This window comes from Nomascus leucogenys, chromosome 11 (assembly GCF_006542625.1).
Source record: "Nomascus leucogenys isolate Asia chromosome 11, Asia_NLE_v1, whole genome shotgun sequence".
Lineage (NCBI taxonomy): Eukaryota > Metazoa > Chordata > Mammalia > Primates > Hylobatidae > Nomascus > Nomascus leucogenys.
The window spans coordinates 26,765,709-26,781,471 of NC_044391.1; the positions used below are offsets into that span (position 1 = coordinate 26,765,709).

General features: G+C 41.6%; 1 protein-coding gene across 3 annotated transcripts in view; it reads right to left on the bottom strand.

The window, feature by feature from the left end:
* Positions 1–15,763, bottom strand: part of SLC25A13 (solute carrier family 25 member 13) — a 204,686-nt gene that overhangs the window by 159,170 nt on the left and 29,753 nt on the right. The window lies entirely within an intron of this gene.

Consider the following 15,763-nt stretch of genomic DNA (forward strand, 5'->3'; position numbering starts at 1 on the left):
TCAAGTTTTATGTTTATAAACTTAACTGGGAGCAATGTTTTCCCACAGGGACACTTGGCAATATCTGATGGCAATTAAGATGTCATAACATGTGAGGAAGGGTGCTACCGGCTCCAGCAGGTAGAGGCCAGGGATGTTGCTAGACATCTAACAATACACAGGATGACTCTCTGCAACAGATGGTTCTCCAGCCCAAAGTGTGGGCAGTGTCCAGGTTCAGAAACCCTGGTTTATAGAAATTTGGAAAGACAAACTACGTCTTGTTTTTTAGCAAAGGCACATAGCTTTTTTAAAAAAAAGAAAAAAGTGGAATTACGAAGTCATGGAGGCAAACAACCTAATTCCTTTGCCCCGTTTCTGCTTTGAGAGCATCAATGATACAAGAAAGGATGGCAAACAAGCTAAGCTGGACCGCAAACTACTAAGTGCGTGTCATCTTGGGCAATCTTATGGAGGGAGGCAGTAAATGCTGCTCTAGTTACTGTCCTCTCCATTCTCAAGCATTACCATGCAGAAATGCTCAGTAAGAATTAGGTGGCAAACAACGCTTCCTCACAGTGTTCTCCTAGGTCTGGCCTTTAATGTGATACACTCCAGCCTGGATAAGAGAGAGCCCACTAATTTCTGTTGCATGGAGCCCTAAGGGCAGAAATGCTGAGAAACAACATGGGATCATGTGGTGTCCTTATGAAGCAGGAGACGGCCTCTTGATCCTGGGGACAAAGCAGTGGTTTGGGGACTGGGGAGGCAAGGATAGTGCATCTACAAGAACAAGCCTAGCTGGGTGACAAGAACCACACTGGTAGCCATAGTGATGGAGGGTGCGCAGTGAAGTGCCAGGGCAGTGTCTCCCCTCTCTCTCTAATCTGAGTTAAACCTGATTAAAACTGTTTTTAAAAGTCACTTGTTATTTCTACATTTTAATTCCAATGCAGACTAAGGCTTTGCTCAGATACTCAGTAGTAATAAGCTTTGGCATCCCACGGGCCTGGACTGTGCCTCTTACCGCTTGAATGGCCTCAGGTAAGTAACTAAAGCTTTTGGTACCTCTGGTTCCTCATTTGTAAAATGAGTAGAACAACATTACAGCTTCATAAGACTGATGCTAGAAATATTTAAATGAGATAATCATGTCATATACTTAGCACAATGCCCTATACACAATAAGTACTTTATATTAAATAAATGTTCTATAGTATTGTCTTACAGTTAACATTTTTTTAGCACACTACAAGGGAAAGGCTCAAAGATGCCCCAGTGATCCCACTATTCTTCAGTCTGCACTTGATTCGGCTTTTTGGACATGTAAAGAATTATATTTTGATTTTGCTAATTGAGCCAAAACAAGATGAAAATATAAAGGAAGTATCACTGCTAATTACAACAATCCTATGACTTACGAGTTATACCTAAGTTTGCCCCTGATAGTGAATAATTTATTTTACTATACAATTTAACTTTTCTCTTACCAGTAGATATTTCCAGTTTTTTGTATTTTTAAATAAAGCTAAGGTAGTAAGCTTTGTATATAACATTTGTCCAAATTCCTGGCAATTTTCAAAGGCTAAGCTCCCAGAAGAGAAATTGTTGAGTCAAAGGAGAGGAACTTTTGGGCTCTCGGTACTTATTATCACACTGCTCTCCGGAAAAAATTGTACCAATTTACACTCCCACCAACAGTGTGTGAACATGCCCTTTACTCACTATGGTCTATTATATTTGTCGCAAATATTTTTCCAGTTTGATATTTTTATATAATTGAGTCTATAGAATTTTTTTCTCCTTTGAAATTTCTTCCATTACTTTTCTAAGCTTAGACACTAGTTGTATTAGTCTGTTCTTACAATGCTAATAAAGACATACCTGCAACTGGGTAATTTATAAAGAAAAAGAGGTTTAATGGACTCACAGTTCCACATGGCTGGGGAGGCCTCACAATCATGGTGGAAGGTGAATGAGGAGCAAAGTCACATCTTAACATGGCGGTAGGCAAGAGAGCTTGTGCAGGGGAACTCCCATTTATAAAACCATCAGATCTCGTGAGACTTATTCACCACCACGAGAACAGTATGAGGGAAACCACCCCAGCGACTCAATGATCTCCACCTGGCTCCACCCTTTAAATGTGGGGATTACTACAATTTAAGGTGAAATTTGGGTGGGGACACAGCCAAACCATATCACCAGTCTTTCTTCATTTCAAGACTAAATATCAGAGAGTTTATCTGAGTTTTTTTAAAGTAGGTTTATCTTTTACCTTTAAGTTTTAGTACATTAGTACTTTACCTTTGTGTGTGATCTAAGGTAAGAATCCCCCAACTTTAATTTTTCCACTTAATCTCTTGGTTGTCCCACGAACACAAAGCAAATCATTCTCTCTTCCAGGTCTTTAGGATGCCATGTTTATCACATACTTAATTATATGGTCACCAGGGAAAGGTGTGACAAAATGGCTCCATCTGCAGTACCAGTTCTGATGAACTGGCAAAGGCTTCCTAGGGCCAACATGTATTCTGAGGCTGACCTACACTCCATGGGAGAATGCCGGGACCGAATGACAGCTCTTGTCATCACTGTAGTCAGAAATGTTTCAGGACCATCCTTTTCAATTGTCTCATCTACTCTTGCAAGATTACCTGGTATAACTAGAGGGAAAGTTCTGTTAGGACAGAACTTTTTTTCTCTCTTTTTTACTGCTGTGCCCTCAAATTCCCAGTGAAACATGTTCAAATAAATATTTTTTAAAAAGAATGAAAGGTTTAAGAGAGACGTTGAATTATTTTACTCTTTGAAATTTTTTTGGCCATGATCACTCCTTGATTTTCCACAAATGACCTTTAGAATCATTATCAAGTTGCTGCTCCCTAAAAAAATTCCACTGAAATGCAAAATAAAACAATGCAAGGCAGGGCACACTGACTCATGCCTGTAATCCCAGCACTTTGGGAAGCCGAGGCGGGCAGATCGCTTGAGCCCAGGAGTTCAAGACCAGCCTGGGCAAGATGGCAGAACTCCATCTCTACAAAAAATAAAAAATTAACCAGGTAGGGTAACGTGCACCTGTAGTCCCAGCTACTCGGGAGACTGAGGCAGGAGAATTGCTTGAGCACAAAAGATTGAGGCTGCAGTGAGCCATGTTTGCATCACTATACTCCAGCCTGGGCAACAAAGTGAGACCCTGTCTCAAAACATAAAACAAAAAACCTACAATGCAATACCATGCCATACCCCCAAGATAACGAAAAAGAATAGTAAGTGATGGCAAAAATGTGAAGCAAATGTTACTCTCACACACTGATGGTATGAGAAGAAAGGAGTAAACCATTTTAGAAAAATGCTGGGCAATATCTGCTATAGCTGAACATACAACCACAAGCCCACCAATTTCAATCAGAAGTATATCACCAACAGAAGTGTGCATATACACCAAAACTATGTGAAAATGCCCACAGCAGCATTATTTGTAGTATCCAAAAAACTAAAAATAACACAAATGTCAACCAATAGTAGGATACATCAATGGCCTGCGGTGAATTCACACAATGGAATACAACACAGCAATAAGAAAAAACTAACTCCAGCTGGGCACGGCATCTCATGTCTGTAATCCCAGCACTTTGGGAAGCCAAGGCAGGTGGATCACCTGAGGTTAGGCGCTTGAGACCAGCCTGGCCAACATGGTGAAACCCAGTCTCTACTAAAAATACAAAAATTTCCCAGGCATGGTGGCACAGGCCTGTAATCCCAGCTACTCAGGAGGCTGAGGCAGGAGAATCACTTGAACCCGGGAGGCAGAAGTTGGAGTGAGCTGAGACTGCCCCATTGCACTCCAGCCTGGGCAACAAGTGCGAAACTCCATCTCAAAAAAAAAAAAAAAAAAAGAATAAACTAACCCCAACTACATATGACAACAGACGAATCCTATAAATAAAAGAGTAAAAGAGGAGAAACATAAGAAAACCTAGCGTATAATTCCATTCACGCAAAGTGAAATAAACAGGCAAAACTTACATACAGTTAGTTTTAACATACAGTGACCAGAATTCAGACAACTGGTTACCCTTGGTGGGTGTTGATCAGAAGGGGCATCAGAGGGCCTCTGGGATGCTCGTTACATGGGCCTACTCACTTTCTGAGTATTCATGGCTGTACATTTGTGATGTGTGCATTCAATTTATATTTCAACAGTTTACATTTTAGAAGTCTCTGAGAGATATTATCAGCTTCATTTTTTTAGATGTAATGAAGAAGTCATTTCTTAAATATAAGAGCATGTTAATCTGGGCACAGAAATAGTTTTCTCCAGTTTTTAAAACAAGCTCATCACCACAGCTGGGCAGTCTGCTCTGTGATTTAAGCAAACATGTCAAAGGTTGCTCCTTAGGACTGATGGACAGAGGCTGACCACAATAAAAATATGTATGAGGGTAGTGATAAATGCAGCTCTGCTCTCCCTGCAGCAGTGAGCAGAGGGTCCCTATAGGGGGAACGGACTATATCCTTATATCCACCACATCTTTAAAATGTCATTAATCCTTCTTTGGGAATATTTTTCACTAGTGACCTGAAGCCTTCCTCCCTTGCAATTTTCAGGAGTTTTATTATGATTAAACATACGCCTGCAAAATGGGAAGAGTTTTAGGATTCCTCATGCAACCTTGTATAATACTTATTGTCATCACCAAGAAATACCACCATACCCAGTGAAGATGACAAAGGAAACCAGAAGGAACCTATCACTACAAATGCCCATTCCCCAAGGGCAAGGGTCCTATCTGGCCTGCCCACCATCAGTCACAGTAAATTGATAAAGGTTTGCAAGCTGTGAATGAGCCAGGGTAGAACCATAATCATCCAGCTGCCCATTTTGTCATGAATCACTCATATCCTGGGACTGAAGGACACCACTACATGGTTTTCCAACCACTGAGATGGTGCACACAACAGGTCACTGCATCTGCCCATCCTTTACTTTGATTCCCTGTTATAGGGATGGAACACAATATATAATTAAGGGTTTGCATCTGGATTGGGTATTTTATATTAAGGAATTACCATTAACTTTATTAGGTGCACAATGGTATTATGACTGTGTGGGAGATTGTTTTTATTATTTGAAGCTCTATGCTAAATTATTTAGGGTGAATTATAGTGATAGCTAAGTTATATTTACATTAACATAAATCAGAAAAAAATGTATAAACTAATATGACAAGTATTACTTTAAATCAGATGGTGGTTATGTGGGTGTTTACTATACTATTTTCTGTATGTCTGAAAATTGTCACAATAAAGTTAAAAACATATTTAAGAAACATAAATGGCCAATAAATATATTGCTCTATTTATTTAAAAATGAAAATTTTAAATAAGATACAATTTTTCAACAGATTGGCATAAAGTCTTTTTTGTTGCTGCTGCAACAAAAACTCATAATAATCTCAGTTGATATAATGTAGGAAATGAACACTTCCATGTTCCCACCCAAAATATATATTGAAACAACCTTCATGAGAGGCAGTCTACCAAGAGGAATCACAAGCCTTAATATGTTGTAAACCCATTCTAACACAATGGTGCCACTTCTAGGAATTTATCCTAAGAAAGTAATGCTAGCTATATGCAAAAATGTAGGTACAACACTATCATTATAGTGCTGTTATGATAGTAAAGCACAGGAGACAACTAAATATTCAATAATAAATAGTGGTTCAATAAGTTAGGGCAAAACAGAAACAGCCATAGGTAGGAATATTATGCAGCATTAAAAATATTGTAGTAGGCTTCCTTTCAGCCGGAACCACCATCTTCCAGTAATTCGCCAAAATGGGATGAACACAAAAGGAAAGAGGAGAGGCACTCAATATATGTTCTCTAAGCCTTTTAGAAAACATGGAGTTGTTCCTTTGGCCACATATATGCAAATCTATAAGAAAAGTGATATTGTAGACATGAAGGGAATGAGTACTGTTCAAAAAGGAATGCTTTACAAGTGTTACCATGGCAAAAGTAGAGGAGTCTACAATGCCACCCAGCATGCTGTTGGCACTGTTGTAAACAAACAAGTTAAGGGCAAGACTCTTTCCAAGAGAATCAATGTGTGTGCTAGGCATATTAAGCACTCTAAGAGCTGAGATAGCTTTCTGAAATGCATGAAGAAAAATGATCAGAAAAAAGGTGTACCTGGTGTCAGCCTGCTCCACGCAGAGAAGCACGCTTCGTGAGAACTCACGGGAAGGAGCCTGCGTTGCTGGAAACTATCTCCTATGACTTCATGGCATAATAGGTGTTAAAAAAAAAAGACCTCTGGATTGTAAAAATGTTTCTCTTCATTGAGCAGAATGTGGTGTCCTCTCCCTCAAAGAAATATTTAAAGCAAACTTTAATTGTGTCCTAATTCATTGTGTAATGTTTTTATTAATCAAATTTAATGTATTGCTTACCAAAAGATGTGAGGTAACTTACTGTGCAAGAAATTACTCAACTGGTTAGAAGATGGCCAGATATTATTTATGACATATTTGTACTGGTTTAAAAGCAGTTCCTCTAAATCATCATGGAAGAAACAAAATAATTTACAAAAATAAAAAAAAAGTAGAAGCACACTGAATTATACGAACAACTATTTGTAACATAGCAGGTAAGGGAAAAAACTAGATACAAAACAGTATTTTTTTCTCCTAAAGGAAAAAAATTATATACATACAGAGAGACACATAGACTGAGAGATAAATAAATATATAAATATCTGCATCTTCTTCCTACACAAAGATCACAAGTTACTTTTGTGTATATATCTGCCTTTTAAATTTTCAATGCATATAAAATTGATGTGATAAAAAGTTTCAAAAAAAGAACTAACTGTTTTTCAAAATTTGCCTACAGACATTTTAAAAGTGGATACCATGCTTTTGTTGACAGAACAATTATAAAAATCCAAGTGTAATTCACTATGTTACTCTGTAATATGTCTTCTGTTTCTCATTCAGCCCTTTTCCCCAATTTTCCCATCTTTCACTACAGAGATTTAGTTACTTGAGACTATATACTTCTAAACAGTTGACATGTTTTGGCTGTGTCCCCGCCCAAATCTCACCTTGAATTGTAATAATCCCCACGTGTCAAGGGCAGGGCCAGGTGGAGATAACTGAATCATGGGTGTGGTCTCCCCATAAGTTTCACAAGATCTAATGGTTTTATAAATGGGAGTTCCCCTGCACAAGCTCTCTTGCCTGTCACCATATAAGATGAGACTTTGTTTCTCATTTGCCTTCCACCATGATTGTGAGGCCTCTCTAGCCATGTGGAACTGTGAGTCAATTAAACCTTTTTGCCTGATAAATTACCCAGTCTCGGGTATGCCTTTATTAGCAGCATTAGAACAGACTAATACAATAGTATGCATCACCTCTTTTGCTCTCCAAAGCTACTGGCTCCCTCTCACTTTCTCTATTACTAATACAATAGTACGCATCATCTCTTTTCCTCCCTGAAGCTACTGCTCCCTCTCAGTTTCTCTATTACTAATACAATAGTACGCATCATCTCTTTTCCCCCCCGAAGCTACTGGCTCCCTCTCACTTTCTCTATTGCTAATACAATAGTACGCATCATCTCTTTTCCTCCCCGGAGCTACTGGCTCCCTCTCACTTTCTCTATTACTAATACAATAGTATGCATCATCTCTTTTCCTCCCTGGAGCTACTGGCTCCCTCTCACTTTCTCTATTCTTATTACTGGCACCTTTCTGCACTCAGGCTGTATTTCCTCTCTGCTCTCTCTTATCCATTATAAAAAAATCAGCCATCTTAATCAAATATTCTTTCAAAGTGACGCTATCTTGCCATTCTCCATTCCTCCTGCTGCCACAACCCTAAGGCTGCCTAACTTGTGGCCTTGATGCACCAATCAAATCTCACACCCACCTCCTCATCAAAAAACCTCGAATGCTTTCTACTGTTTAGTGGAATTCCAAACGCCCAATTACCTTTCCAATCCTGTCACCCACACCCTGTGAAATTCAGCATACTTTGAGACATAGAGTTGTATTTAAATAAACACTTAAAGGATGAACAATACTCCTTCAACCTGGAGAGGCTGTTTTCTCCCTGACTCATCTCCAGGCCTTCCCTCAAACGTGTTCCTTGTCGCCTCTCCCACTTGTCCCTGAGACTTCCTGAGTTCTCTCTCCTAAGGGCCTTCCCTGACCACTCCCCACAATGGGGGTTGCTCCCTCCTTCCACCTCCTACAGCATTTGCTTTAACCACAACGCAGGCCCTTGGAGTATGCCGACTTTAAGATTCTTTGTTACCTCCTGCATGCCTATCCATCTGGTCTTTTTTTTTTTTTTTTTTTTTTTCGAGACGGAGTCTCGCTCTGTCACCCAGGCTGGAGTGCAGTGGCGCAATCTCAGCTCACTGCAAGCTCCGCCTCCCGGGTTCACGCCATTCTCCTGCCTCAGCCTCTCCGAGTAGCTGGGACTACAGGCACCCGCCTCCATGCCCGGCTAATTTTTTGTATTTTTAGTAGAGACAGGGTTTCATCGTGGTCTCGATCTCCTGACCTCGTGATCCGCCCACCTCGGCCTCCCAAAGTGCTGGGATTACAAGCGTGAGCCACCGCGCCCGGCCTCCATCTGGTCTCTTATATAACATCTGAGCTCCTTTAAGAAGTGGTCATTGTTATACATCTTTTGCACCTCCCACTCACCACAGAGTTTCATGGTGTTTTATTTAAATGGTAGGCACTCAATACACATCTGTTTAACAGGAAGCAACACCAAAAGCACTAGGCAAACAGAAAAATGCATGTCATTAGGCTAGAAACAAAACTGACTTCCTAGACTTTAACTTCTACATCTAGATGAAACATTACCTGCCACTTGCCACAAGAACATCCTCCATATGAAAACATCTGTCGTTGGCCAGGCATGGTGGCTCATGCCTGTAGTCCCAGCACTTTGGGAGGCCAAGGCAGGAGGATCATGAGGTCAGGAGATCGAGACCATCCTGGCTAACATGGTGAAACCCCGTCTCTACTAAAAATGCAAAAAATTAGCCGCGCATGGTGGCAGGCGCCTGTAGTCCCAGCTACTTGGGAGGCTGAGGCAGGAGAATGGCATGAACCTGGGGAGGCGGAGCTTGTAGTGAGCAGAGATCACACCACTGCACTCCAGCCTGGGTGACAGAGTAAGACTCCATCTCAAAAAAAAAAAAAAAATCTGTTGTATGCCTTAGCCCCGCATGTTTTATAACAAGTCTTGCCCTGACTACCACCACTCAGGACCCTGTGTCCTGAGCCAGTCCAAGTGTTTAGCCATTCCCTCCACATGTGTGGCACTCTGACAGCTCTTTACCTTTTATGTGTTGTTTTCTTTGCCTAAAAAGGTCTTCCATTGCCAACAAACCCTTCTCTACCTACTCATCTTCGAGCGCAATTCAAACATTACCACCTCTCCATAACTTAATGACTCTCCATAGAAAGATATAATTAGACCACACCATCTTCTGCTAATTAATGCTGTACACTACTTATCAGTCATATCATGGCTTTTGGGGTTTTTTACACTTACACACAGTTCTCACTCTGATATTTATGGACAGGAGCCATGATGTATGCATTGATATATACCCAGTCCCTGACACTGTATCTAGGTACCTTCAAAAAAACAGTGGAACTAATTCTAAATTCTCAAACAAATGAAAAGGGCAGAATTGGGCTCATTTTAATCCCCCAGGAGCCCTCTTTCCTTATCTGGCTTAGTTCCACTGGCTGTCGCTGATCTACAGAGCTGCCAACTTTCCTGCTACCATCACACCCGGTGTGAAGGCTGCAATGAAGCTCCCTTCCACCTCCCAAGCTACAGAAGAATCCTCTCTTTACATAGGTTAGCAGAGAGAAGGTTGGGATATTTCACACGGAATTTTTACTAGGAAGAAAGTCAAGTCAGGAAAAAGTCACAGAAAATCAGCAAAGTAGACAGGTTTACAGAATGCTTACTGCTGATCCATAATTAACTAAGAAGCTCGGCCTGGCACGGTCCCCACATTGCTGTTCTTCCCCTCACCACAATACCATCTGTGATAAATGGTAAACCTGACATTCTTAGCATGCTAAGCCAAGACAGATTTGGGTTGGTACCACACTATCCAGGCCTGATGAGATCACCAGAACTTTTGCCAGATCCACAATCCTTTCACAAACTGCTGGCTGCTGTTTTCTTCAGGTATGGTCCTCCCGGCGTCATCTCTTAGGACCCCAAGCCACACAAACTGTTACTCAAAAGTCACATAGTCCCAGCCACCCAAAGGGAAGAGAGTACTTCCCCATCTATCCCAAAGATTCCACCCTCGCCCTTCAAGTGCACTTAAACAGAAACACTACAGGTGTCTCTCCAGAACTCTGCATGAATTCTCACCCTCTCTAGGTCTACCTGATCAGTTAGACTCTCCATCCACCAGTATAGTCCTGCTGGCTGCTGAAAGTGGATGTAGCAGCTGACAAAGATACATCATTCCAAACTAAGGTCTCAGCCTAGCTTCTCCAGGGACCATATGGCCTCCTCGAAAGGTGGACACAGCCTTTAAGTGGAGTCTTATCAATGGATCATACCAACCAGTGAAATTCTAAGATGCACCATCTATTGAGACACCCTCTACAGTGTTCCCACTTCCTGTCAGAAGGATGCCCACCACTCTTGCTTGTTTAGAAAACAGAAGTAACAGATAGGTCCTCAGTTCAAAGAACGATGACTACTTTACCAGCTTAAGCTAATGAGCTACTATCCATTTTGATAGGATCTTTGGCAGCCCACTTAGTTACTCTTCTGCAAGTGATGTTTCAGATTTCTGTCACTGGAGTTTTACAATATCAACAGACCTTAAACACACATATGAAGATCTTCTCTGGTTCTCTCATACACACCTCATTCCAATCATGGTTGTCCCAACATGCACAACCATAGAGATCAGCTTAGGTAAGGAACAAATGCTTTTCTGTTTTCTGGACTTTCATCCTCCAGAATCCTTTTCCAACTTAGAAACTGTATACTGTATTGTGGCCGGACACGGTGGCTCGTGCCTGTAATCCCAGCACTTTAGGAAGCCAAGGCAGGCAGATCACTTGAGGTCTGGAGTTCAAGACCAGTCTGGCCAGCATGGTGAAACCAGTCTCTACTAAAAATACAAAAATTGGTGGGTGGTTCCAAGATGGCTGAATAGGAACAGCTCCAGTCTAGAGCTCCCAGCATGAGCAACGCAGAAGACAGGTGATTTCTGCATTTTCAACTGAGGTACTGGGTTCACCTCACTGGGGCTCACTGGACAGTGGGGGCAGGACAGTGGGTGCGGCCCACCGAGCATGAGCCGAAGCAGGGCGAGGCATCGCCTCACCCGGGAAGCGCAAGGGGTCAGGGAATTCCCTTTCCTAGCCAAGGGAAAGGGTGTCAGACAGCACCTGGAAAATCGGGTCACTCCCACCCTAATACTGCACTTTTCCAATGGTCTTAGCAAACTGCACACCAGGAGAATATATCCCGCACCTGACTCAGAGGGTCCCAAGCCCACGGAGCCTCGCTCATCACTAGCACAGCAGTCTGAGATCCAACTGCAAGGCGGAAGCGAGGCTGGGGTACGGGTGCCCTCCATTGCTGAGGCTTGAGTAGTAAACAAAGCAGCCTGGAAGCTCGAACTGGGTAGAGCCCACCACAGCTCCAGGAGTCCTCTGTAGACTCCACCTCTGGGGGCAGAGCATAGCCGAACAGAAGGCAGGAGAAACCAGACTTAAATGTCCCTGTCTGACAGCTTTGAAGAGAGTAGTGGTTCTCCCAGCACGGAGTTTGAGATCTGAGAACAGACAGACTGCCTCCTCAAGTGGGACCCTGACCCCTGAGTAGCCTAACTGGGAGGCACCCCCCAGTAGGGGCAGATTGACACCTCACACAGCCAGGTACACCTCTGAGATGAAGGTTCCAGAAGAACGATCAGGCAGCAACATTTGCTGTTCAGCAATATTCGTTGTTCTGCAGCCTCCACTGCTGATACCCAGGCAAACAGCATCTGGTGCAGACCTCCAGCAAACTCCAACAGACCTGTAGCTGAGGGTCCTGACTGTTAGAAGGAAAACTAACGAACAGAAAGGACATCCACACCAAAACCCCATCTGCACGTCACCATCATTAAAGACCAAAGGTAGATAAAACCACAAAGATGGGGAAAAAACAGAGCAGAAAAACTGAGAATTCTAAAAATAAGAGTGCCTCTTCTCCTCCAAAGGAACGCAGCTCCTCACCAGCAACGGAACAAAGCTGGATGGAGAATGACTTTGATGATTTGAGAGAAGAAGGCTTCAGACGATCAAACTTCTCTGAGCCTAGGAGGAAGTTCAAACCCAACGCAAAGAAGGTAAAAACCTTGAAAAAAGATTGGACAAAAGGCTAACTAGAATAACCAGTGTAGAGAAGTCCTTAAATGACCTGATGGAGCTGAAAACCATGGCACGAGAACTACGTGACGAATGCACAAGCTTCAGTAGCAGATTCGATCAACTGGAAGAAAAGGTATCAGTGACTGAAGATCAAATGAATGAAATGAAGCAAGAAGAGAAGTTTAGAGAAAAAAGAGTAAAAAGAAACGAACAAAGCCTCCAAGAAATATGGGACTATGTGAAAAGACCAAATCTACATCTGATTGGTGTATCTGAAAGTGATGGGGAGAATGGAACCAAGTTGGAAAACACTCTGCTCGATATTATCCAGGAGAACTTCCCCAACCTAGCAAGGCAGACCAACATTCAAATACAGGAAATACAGAGAACACCACAAAGATACTCCTCAAGAAGAGCAACTCCAAGACACATAATTGTCAGATTCACCAAAATTGAAATGAAGGAAAAAATGTTAAGGGCAGCCAGAGAGAAAGGTCAGGTTACCCACAAAGGGAAACCCATCAGACTAACAGCTGATCTCTCAGCAGAAACTCTACAAGCCAGAAGAGAGTGGGGGCCAATATTCAACATTCTTAAAGAAAAGAATTTTCAACCCAGAATTTCATATCCAGCCAAACTAAGCTTCATAAGGGAAGGAGAAATAAAATACTTTACAGACAAGAAAATGCTGAGAGATTTTGTCACCATCAGGTCTGCCCTAAAAGAGCTCCTGAAGGAAGCACTAAACATGGAAAGGAACAACCGGTACCAGCCACTGCAAAAACATACCAAATTGTAAAGACCATTGATGCTAGGAAGAAACTGCATCAACTAACAAGCAAAATAACAAGCTAACATCATAAAGACAGGATCAAATTCACACATAACAATATTAACCTTAAATGTAAATGGGCTAAATGCTCCAATTAAAAGACACAGACTGGCAAATTGGATAGAGTCAAGACCCATCAGTGTGCTATATTCAGGAAACCCATCTCACATGCAGAGACACACATAGGCTCAAAATAAAGGGATGGAGGAAGATCTACCAAGCAAATGGAAAAAAAAAGGCAGGGGTTGCAATCTTAGTCTCTGATAAAACAGACTTTAAACCAACAAAGATCAAAAGAGACAAAGAAGGCCATTACATAATGGTAAAGAGATCAATTCAACAAGAAGAGCTAACTATCCTAAATATATATGCACCTGATACAGGAGCACCCAGATTCATAAAGCAAGTCCTTCGAGACCTAAAAAGAGACTTAGACTCCCACACAATAATAACGAGGAGCCTTTAACACCCCACTGTCAACATTAGACAGATCAACGGGACAGAAAGTTAACAAGGATATCCAGGAATTGAACTCAGCTCTGCACCAAGCAGACCTAATAGACATCTACAGAACTCTCCACCCCAAATCAACAGAATATACATTCTTCTCAGCACCACATGGCACTTACTCCAAAACTGACAACATAGTTGGAAGTAAAGCACTCCTCAGCAAATGTAAAAGAACAGAAATTATAACAAACTGTCTCTCAGACCACATTGCAATCAAACTAGAACTCAGGATTAAGAAACTCACTCAAAACCGCTCAACTACATGGAAACTGAACAACCTGCTCCTGAATGACTACTGGGTACATAACGAAATTAAGGCAGAAATAAAAATGTTCTTTGAAACCAATGAGAACAAAGACACAACATACCAGAATCTCTGGGACACATTTAAAGTAGTGTGTAGAGAGAAATCTATAGCACTAAATGCCCACAAGAGAAGCAGGAAACATCTACAATTGACACCCTAACATCACAATTAAAAGAGCTAGAGAAGCAAGAGCAAACACATTCAAAAGCCAGCAGAAGGCAAGAAAAAACTAAGATCAGAGCAGAACTGAAGGAAATAGAGACACAAAAAACCCTTCAAAAAATCAATGAATCCAGGAGATGGTTTTTTGAAAAGATCAACAAAATTGATAGACCGCTAGCAAGATTAATAAAGAAGAAAAGGGAGAAGAATCAAATAGACGCAATAAAAAATGAGAAAGGGAATATCATCACTGATCCCACAGAAATAAAAACTACCACCAGAGAATATTATTAACACCTCTACGCAAATAAACTAGAAAATCTAGAAGAAATGGATAAATTCCTCGACACATAAGCCCTCCCAAGACTAAAGCAGGAAGAAGTTGAATCCCTGAATAGATCAATAACAGGCTCTGAAATTGAGGCAATAATTAATAGCCTACCAACCAAAAAAAGTCCAGGACCAGACAGATTCACAGCCAAATTCTACCAGAGGTACAAAGAGGAGCTGGTACCATTCCTTCTGAAACTATTCCAATCAACAGAAAAAGAGGGAATCCTCCCTAACTCATTTTATGAGGCCAGCATCATCCTGATACCAAAGCCTGGCAGAGACACACACACAAAAGAGAATTTTAGACCAATATCCCTGATGAACATCGATGCAAAAATCCTCAATAAAATACTGGCAAACTGAATCCAGCAGCACATCAAAAAGCTTATCCACCATGATCAAGTGGGCTTCATCACTGGGATGCAAGGCTGGTTCAACATATGAAAGGCAATAAATGTAATCCAGCATATAAACAGAACCAAAGACAAAAACCACATGATTATCTCAATAGATGCAGAAAAGGCCTTTGACAAAATTCAACAGCCCTTCCTGCTAAAAACTCTCAATAAATTAGGTAAAGATGGGACGTATCTCAAAATAATAAGAGCTATCTATGACAAACCCACAGCCAATATCATACTGAATGGGCAAAAACTAGAAGCATCCTTTGAAAGCTGGCACGAGACAGGGATGCCCTCTCTCACCACTCCTATTCAACATAGTGTTGGAAGTCCTGGCCAGGGCAATCAGGCAGGAGAAAGAAATAAAGGGTATTCATTTAGGAAAAGAGGAAGTCAAATTGTCCTATTTGCAGATGACATGACTGTATATTTAGAAAACTCCATCATCTCAGCCCCAAATCTCCTTAAGCTGATAAGCAACTTCAGCAAAGTCTCAGGATACAAAATCAATGTGCAAAAATCACAAGCATTCTTATACACCAATAACAGACAAACAGAGAGCCAAATCATGAGTGAACTCCCATTCACAATTGCTTCAAAGAGAATAAAATACCTAGGAATCCAACTTACAAGGATGTGAGACTTTTTTTTTTTTTTTTTTTTTTTTTTGAGACGGAGTCTCGCTCTGTCGCCAGGCTGGAGTGCAGTGGCGCAACTCGGCTCACTGTAGCTCCGCCTCCCGGTTCACCCATCTCCTGCCTCAGCCTCCGAGTAGCTGGACTACAGGCGCCCCA